This window comes from Propithecus coquereli, unplaced genomic scaffold (genome assembly GCF_000956105.1).
Source record: "Propithecus coquereli isolate 6110/MARCELLA unplaced genomic scaffold, Pcoq_1.0 Scaffold39, whole genome shotgun sequence".
Lineage (NCBI taxonomy): Eukaryota > Metazoa > Chordata > Mammalia > Primates > Indriidae > Propithecus > Propithecus coquereli.
Window position 1 is genome coordinate 2,900,234 of NW_012149618.1, and position 8,803 is coordinate 2,909,036.

At 44.8% G+C, this 8,803-nt stretch overlaps 1 protein-coding gene across 1 annotated transcript in view; it reads right to left on the reverse strand.

The window, feature by feature from the left end:
* The window catches only part of CGREF1 (cell growth regulator with EF-hand domain 1), a 14,344-nt gene extending 7,447 nt beyond the window's left edge, over positions 1-6,897 (reverse strand). The window contains exon 1 of the mRNA XM_012652484.1: positions 6,810-6,897. The gene's annotated coding sequence lies outside the window, so the exon portion shown is untranslated. The remainder of the gene's footprint in view (positions 1-6,809) is intronic.
* Between the last annotated feature and the right edge of the window lie 1,906 nt (positions 6,898-8,803).

Sequence of the window (8,803 nt, forward strand, 5' to 3'; positions counted from 1 at the left end):
TCCCAAAGATTCTGCCAAGAGACTCCTGGAATTGATAAATAAATTCAGCAAAGTCTCAGGTTACAAAATCAATGTACACAAATCAGTAGCATTCCTATACACCAACAGTCAAGCTGAGAATCAGATTAAAGACTCAATATCTTTCACAATAGCAACACAGAAAATAAAATACCTAGGAATATATTTAACCAAAGAGGAGAAAGACCTCTACAGGGACAACTATGAAATGCTGAGGAAGGAAATCTCAGAGGATGTAAACAAATGGAAAAATATATCATGCTCACGGATGGGCAGAATCAACATTATTAAAATGTCTATGCTACTCAAAGCGATTTATAGATTCAATGTAATCCCCATTAAAATACCAATGTCATTTTTTGCAGATCTAGAAAAAATAATTTATATGGAACCAGGAAGACCCCAAATAGCCAAAGCAACCTTAACCAAAAAGAACAAATCAGGAGGCATCACTTTACCAGACTTCAAGCTATACTATAAGGCTATAGTAACCAAAACATCATGGTACTGGCATAAGAACAGAGACATAGACCAATGGATCAGAACAGAGAACCCAAATATAAAACCATCCTCATATTGCCATGTAATCTTTGACAAAGCAGACAAAAGCATATGATGGGGAAAACAATCCCTATTCAATAAATGGTGCTGGGAAAATTGGATAGCCACATGTGAAAGACTAAAATAGGATCTGTACCTCTCACCACTTACAAAAATTAATTCACAATGGATAACAAGCCTTAAACGTAAGGTATGAAACTATAAGAATTCTAGAAGAAGAGGTTGGAAAAACTCTTATAGAAGTTGGCCTCGGCAAAGAATTTATGAAGAAGACCCCAAAGGTAATCACAGCAACAACAAAAATAAATGGAAAAACAAACACCACAGGTACTCACTTTTAAATTAGAACTAAATGATCAACACTCATGTGTACATATGGTAGTAAAATTCAACAGAAATCAAGCAGGTGGGAAGGGGAGGAGGGGACGATGGGTAAATTCACACCTAACGGATATGACGCACACTATCTGGGTGATGGACACACTTATAACTTTGATTCGAAGTGTTCAAAAGTAATTCATGTAACCAAAACATTTGTACCCCCATAATATTCTAAAATTTAAAATTAAACAAAGAAAACACAAAAAATCAAGATCAGAACAATAGTGGCCCCAGGAATTGTTCACTAAATGGAGTTAGGAAAACCAGATCCAAATATAAAGGAAGAAACAGAAACTTCCCCTTAGACCTACATTGCATAGGCCCATTGTCAAAAACATTCATTCAATTATATGAAAACAGTCAAATATAGAATGAATCAATCAAAACACAGAGCATGAAGCTCTGCCTAGTCCTGGGGAGTTTACAGATAATGGGAGTTTGTGAGGAAGCAGACCCCCACCAAAGCTGAGGCCTGAGACCCCAAAGCCATCTCTCAGAAGAAAAATTATCAGATGCTTGATCTAAGCAGAGAACATGATACTCTACATCTGCTGACACTGGATTTTCCTAGAGGAAGGTCCATAGCTTTCAATAGATTGTCCAAGAATTACATGACCCTACTAAGATTTGGAACCCTACCAGGGTGAACATCAGTTTCCTAAAGGATGAGGGGTAGAGCAGGTGAGCATCTGACTAACAAGAAGATAAACAAAAATTGTGCCTTTTTGAGCTGCCTTGAAGAAGCAGCAGCAATGGAGCATGGAAGTCCACAAGAAGATGAAGCTACCTAGAATCATAGAGCCTGTCTTCATTTTTCTGTGCATGCATCTGGCCTCAACAGGTATAGTGAGTATGCATAGTTTGTTGGTATCTATAGCCCCAGTGGCCAAAAGGATGCTGAAGCCATAGCTGCCCTGAAGATGTTCACCAACATTGGCTGGCAACATAGACCCTTGGGTTTTAGCTGTGCCCAGGAGAGAGGACAAGGTCTTGGGCCCATTCAAAGTAGGCAGTTGGAACTGAGATCTCCATATCAACCTTCAAAGGGACAAAGCCCAGTGAAATAGTGAACTAGAAAAACATCCAGACCTCCCTGCATGTCTGGGCGACATACAGCGACATGTCCCAGTGAAAGTAACTACAAAGCTGGATAAAAATAGTATTTTTTCAAAAGCATTGAATTGGCAAGAAATTCTCCAAAGTACAAAAGCACTGTGAAAATGGTAATCTGGGGAAAAAGTGAGGTTGCCATCAGCTTTCACCTTAAGAGTATCTGCCAAACCAAACCCAGGTGAACTTGAGCTATTGGTTTGAGTGCTTGCGCAGTGAAGGAGACCAGAGATAAAGCCTGGGCCCGCCCAGTGTGAAGAAACTAATAGGAGATTCCCTACATAAAGTTGGGATTCCAAGCAGCATACTCTCAATATTAGGGTAAACAAAAAGTAAATTTGTCATGAAGAAGGGCAGCAAAGAATCTTGCCTATCTTGACCTTGGTCCTGCATAGAAGGGAGAAAAAAATCTTCAGATGACTGACAGAGGAAAACATACGTCTTCTCACTCAACTCCAAATCAGGCCTCAAAGAATTTCCATAGGTAAAGTTTCAAGGAACATGAACTCACAGGCAAAAAGTTATAAACATACAAGGAAAAAGGACACTGTGAGTAAGAGCCAGCAAAACAACTGCTTACAAAGCTAGACTTGGAAAAACTAAAAAAGTTGGAAGTACAACACACAGAATATAAAGTAGGTATATTTAACATGATTTAAGAAATTACAGGGAAGTGTGAAATTATGAGAAAGAAACAAGAAGGCATAAAATGACCAAGTAGATTTGAAGATGCAGAATTATAATAATTCTGAATTCATGTACATCTAATACATAGCCTCAAAATACCTGGAAAAAAAAAGGCATAACTACAAGGAAGAAAAACCTAATCTTCCCTTTATGGTGAGAAAATTTAACATATTTCATTCAGTATTTGAAAGATTAAGCAGACTAAAAATTTGTAAGAATGTAGCTAATCTTGAGCTAATTAATCTGTATAGAACCCTACTTCGGTCACTTAGCAACTTAGCAATTACATACATATTCTTCTTCTTCTTCTTTTTTTTTTTTTTGGAGACAGGGTTGCCCAAGTTGGAGTGCAGTGGCATGATTATAGCTCACGGCACCTTTGAACTCCTCAGCTCAAGTGATCCTCCCACTCTAGCCTCCCAAGTAGCTAGAACTACAGGCATATGCCACCAAACCTGGCAGTAAATACATATTCTTCTCAAGCACACACAGAATATTTGTAAAAACTGATAGCTAATAGACCAGAGAACATGGCTCAATGAATATCAAAGAATTAGTCTCATACTGTTATATGACCAAAATGCAAGTAGACTAGGAATTAATACAAAAATGATGAAAAAAACTCTACAAACATAAGTTTGTAGAATAGGGATAAACATTACTCATTTCCTTAATATTTATTGAGCACCTACTATATGTGAGGCACTATCTTATCAGTAAATTGATAGCTTAAGGTAGAGTTACGTATTCTTGTTCCCCCTAAAGCTTGCAAATATATAAGTAGGAAAAGATACAAAGTTATAATAAGAGAAAAATAGAGAAACACAGGATTGCTAAGAAATAGGTGGTATAGCCCAAAGTTTAAGGGTATGGGCCCTAACCTCAGGCTGCCTAAGTTCAAAGCCAGGCTGTGCAACTCACTGACTGTGTGACTCTTCTGTGCTTCCGGTTCTCCATCTGTAACGTGGGGCTGAGGGGCTGACGAGAGCACCTCTTGCAGGGCTGTGGTGAGGGCTTAGTGAGACGAGATGTGTAAAGTGCAGGGCCTGGTATACAATAAGGCCTTTTTCCTTCCAAAAGTTGTCCTGGACCACTCTACAGTGGCTTCACACATACCCCCACCCCCGGTCTTCCCACCTGGATCCCGTCAAATAGCTTTCTCCTCCCCATCTGTTCACTGCCAGGACCTAGGCCAACAGGAGGCACTGGAGTCATTTAAATCCCTCGGAGCTGTCAAAACATATCATCCAGGATTAATGTGTTATCATCCACTAGCAGTTGCCTTTAAAACAAGGGCATCTGTGAACTCCAAAGAATGAGGCCGGACATGGTAGGTGGCTCACACCTGTAATCTCAGCACTTTGGGAGTCTGAGACAGAGGATTGTTTGAGGCCAGGAGTTCGAGACCAGCCGGGGCAACACAACGAGACTCCGTCTCTACAAAAAATGAGAAAAAATTAGCTGGGTGTGGTAGCGCACACCTATAGTCTCAGCTATTCGGGAGGCTGAGGCAGGAGGATCACTGGAGCCAGGAGGTCAAGGCTGCAGTGAGCTATGACATACATCTCTAGAGACTTGAGCCACCATGGAAGAAGTCTGGCATCCCTGAAGCCACCATGTTGGAGAGACCATGTGGAGGAACAACACAGAGATAGAGATGCCTGAGGAGCCTCCAGCTGCTCAAATCTTCCCAGCGCAATGACCAGACAAGTGAGGGAGCAAACCTTCAGATGACTCCAACTCCAGTCTCCAAGCTGCCCCAACCATCACTGAATGGGGCAGAAATGTGCTTGTTTCCACAGCCCTGCCCAGACTGCACTCACAAGCAAAGTCAACGATATCCTTTTATGCAACTAAGTTTTGAGGTGGTTTGTTAAGTTGCCGTAGTCATTGGAAGGCCAATCCTGCAAGGGCTGGCTTCATAGATGTCACACAGGGCCCTTCTCTCAGAGGGGCCTGATGCTTAGTCTAATGCTCTGCTGTCACTGTCTTGAAACTCTCAATCATTTTTGTACTGGGCCCTGCAAATTATGTACCTGGTCCTGAGCCCTATCACCAGGAATTATTATCACTCTTCTTCTCTTAGCCCTAAGTATCCCTCACATATGTAACTATTCAGTATGTTTAGTGGACAAAGAACGGAGGTTCAAAACCAGCCAGACCTACTTTCAAATCCCAGCTCCATCATTGACTGCCCCTGTGACCTTGGCTAAATTAATTATCTTCACCAAACTTCAGCTACCTTATCTACATACTGGAGATAATATTTACCTTCCAGGGTTACAGTGAATAGTAAGAGGATAATGCATTGCTTCTCGCACATACTAATATTGTAGCTTTTTACCATTGTCTCTGCCTCTGGTATCTTCTCTATTTAAAGAACCCTCAATACTCACATTGGATAAATCTTCCTTTGCTAGAACCTCACTGCTCCAAAACCTTCAATGGCTCCAATTTCTGTTAGTCCAGAGTCCTTACCTGGGCATGCAAGGCCTTCTACAATCAGATCTCAAGTTACCTTTGACTGACCTTCTATTGCTCTGTTACACTAACACTCTGCTTCAGAGAGGCTACTGGAGTCTCCTAAAATACTTTTCACTTTTACTTTTTAGTGCCTTTGCCCAACCTGCTCCATCCTCAACCTGAAATATTCTGGGTCTTCCTGACAACCTTGGCATTCACTTGTAGTTCACTTCAGAAAGTTAAATAATTGCACGTGGACTTTTAGTGTAATAATCTCTTATATAATGCTTCCAACAGTGACACTTTTAGTAGGAGTAACCCACCACAATTATTTAAGAAAGTCAGGCTAAAGCATCTCATGTAATGTGTAGTGATGTTGGTGCAATGTGATTTGTTCGCACTTACACATTTCTAAGCATTTACAAAACCTTTTATAAGCAATAGAAATAAAATAGTTATGGAACCACTGCCTGCCAAATAAAAATGTCCCTAACCATTTCTTATAACTATTACTATAATGTGCAAGAACATAATCATCCTAATAAACACATGAAAGCCACTATAACTGTTAGTTAACAGTTGTGATGTAATTCAATAAAGTTAGTCACATCATATGCACAGCTTAACAATGACCCTCTGGCCTCAGATTAATTCAAGCCTTTGCACCAGTGCAGGGGAGGGGAGAGCCTGGCCTTGGGGTTAGACAAGTGGATCAAATCCTGCCTCTGACACTGCTGACTGTGTGCTGTGGGCAGGTGTCCTTACCTCTCTGAGCCCCAGGATCTTCATTTTAAAAATGAGGATAACAGTACCTTTCTTGTAGGAGTGTGGGAGGATGAATGAGACGATGTAGGTTAAGTGGTGGCAGCAAGCAGATGCTCCTTGGGTATTTCAGAGCGTCTAGGATGTGACAGGGGCCTTTCAAGGTTATCTCCTTAACTTCCCATCCAGTGCAGAAAAATTTCGTCCACGGCATCGCTGTCAAATGGCCATTCGGCCTCCGCTTGAGTCATTCCAGGACAGCAGCCTAGCACCTCACAAGCCATGGGTTCCATTTCTGGCTGAGTCTAACTGTTGGGAAGTCATTTCCATCTGAAGCCTCTCCCTTCATTTATCCCCCCTTCCCCACCAAGAGAGGAGGAGCCCACACCTGGGAGCCGGTCTCGCGCTGCCACTTCCAGCTAGATGGTGACCTGGGGCCTCCCCAAGCCTTCCTGTCTTCCTCTGTCCGATGGGGATGAAGCTCAGGCCAGCTCCCCTCCCCCCAGGGCTGCTGGAACAATAATGCTATACTGGAGGGAAACGGGCTTGGGGAACTGGGAAACCCCAGCATCAAACCAAAGGGCTCCGGACTCGCGTTCCAGTCCCCTGGCTCTACCTGCCCTCGGGGCAACCTCCTCCCCAGCCGTGCCCATAGGCCAGGGCCACCGCTGTGGCCGCGTCCAAGCCGCGGGGACGCCAAGGGACTGTGCTTCTCAGGAGCCGGACCGGAGGCAGGAGGCCACCTCGCCCCGCGGTCCCCGCGCCGGCGGCGATGGGCTCAGTCTGACGCCCAGCCCTGTGCCCGCCCCGGGCGGGGGCCGACCCACCTGCTGCAGCGGTGCGCGCGCGGGGCTGGGCTCCGGCTTCGTGGGCGCTGAGGCTGCTGCGCCGCCCGCCCTCCCCCGGGCCGCTCCACGTGGCCGCTCCACGTCGCCCTCCCGGCTGCAGCCGCCGCCCTGGCCCGGGCAGAGTCTGGAGCCAGCGCCAGCCGCCGCGGGGAGGGCGCTCCTCTGCCGCCCAGCCCTCCGCAACCCCGGAGGACGGGCTGTGTGTGTGTGTGTGTGTGTGTGTGTGTGTGAGAGAGAGAGACAGAAGGAAACACACAGAGACAGAGACACACAGAGAGACAGCTGATGAGGCTGGGGGTGGGGGTGTATGACAGAGAGAGACGCACACAGAGACAGACACAGAGAGACAGATGGCGAGGCTGGTGTGTGTGTGCGTGTGTGTGTCACAGACAGAGACAGACAAAACTAGAGAGACAGATGGTGAGGCTGGTGTATATGAGGAGCACATTTAACTGTGGTGACGCCGTGGGTGTCACAGGCTCTACCTGAGGGACCCAGATATATGTGACAAAACACGATGTAACTTACTGTAAGCTGTGTGTGACTGTGGCTGGTATACGTGGCTGTGTGTACGAGGAACCTGTGATACAGTCGGGGCATCGTGCATGACAGTGTGGGCTTGAGAGGGCATGGCCGATGCGTGACTGATTGTCTACATGTGGGGCGGTACAGGGCATTAGCAGTACATATATTGGGGTGTCTGGGTGAACTCTTCCTGAGTGGTAACGCTCAGCTGTGAAGAACACTGCTATGGTCTGAACAGCCCCCCAAATTCATGGGTTGAAACTTAACCCATATTGCAGTGATATTAAGAGGTAGGGCCTTTGGGGATGCGACTGGATTAATGCCCTTGTAAAAGAGGCTTTTGAGAGAGTTTGCCCCTCTTTCTCTCTTGCCTTTCTGTCCCTTCTGTCATGTGAGGACACCTACATGGCACCACGTATGAGGAACAGACCTTCACTAGACACCAAACCTGCTGGTGCCTTGATCTTGGCCTTCCCGGTCCCCAGGACTGTGAGAAATAAATTTCTGTTATTTATAAATTACCTGGTCTGTAATATTTTGTTATAGCAGCACAAACAGACTAAGGTGTTTGTGAAGATGAAAACAGAGGTTGGGACGATGTTTCTACATTCCAAGGAATGCTAAAGATTTCCCGCAACCCACCAGAAGCTAGGAGAGAGGCATGAAAGAGATTCTTTCTCATAGCTCTCAAAAGGAACCAACCCTACGGACACCTTGATCTTGACTTTTAGTCTCCAGAGGTGTGAATCAATGAATCTCTGTTGTTTAAGACACCCAGTTTGTAGTATTAATACTTTGTTATGGCAACCCCGCGAACTAATACACCATCAAAATGCTGACAACTAACAAATCTCTAACTCCAATCTCTAAGCCCCAGACCACTTCAGGAACTGAACATCCTACTGATTTGTGCCTGGGTCTTAATTTATCAAGATGGCTGAGTGAGGACACAGAGAGGTCAATGAAAGAAAAGCTTAATGTTACTCATAGTTCCCTTAGAAACAAGAGGCACAGCCACAGAGGGAAGCACCAGTGTCACTCAGGAGGCAGAAAGGAGCAAGGGGAAGGCATAGGCCACAGTCTTTGCTGGGGCTTCCAAGGGAAAGGCAAGGCAGGGCAATGGAAGCAGTTTAGGACTGGCTAGTCTGAATAATTCTGGCAGGCTTTTGAGCATAGGGGCTTGTCCCTAGTTACCCGGCCCTGGGTTGATTTAGGGGAGGGGAAATATTGGCTTAGGCTGTGAGAGTTAGATAAAGTAAGTGGCTCAGAGTATGGGCTTTGGAATGCAAGGGAAACATAAACAACTTTGGCCATCAGTTTGGCCCTGTGCTTAATGGATGCCCAGTTGATCAATACAGAACCTAAGAAAACACAGTTAAAACACCTCCCAGCTTTTGGAAGCCAAGGCAGAATGATTGCTTGAGGCTAGGAGTTCAAGACCAGCCTCT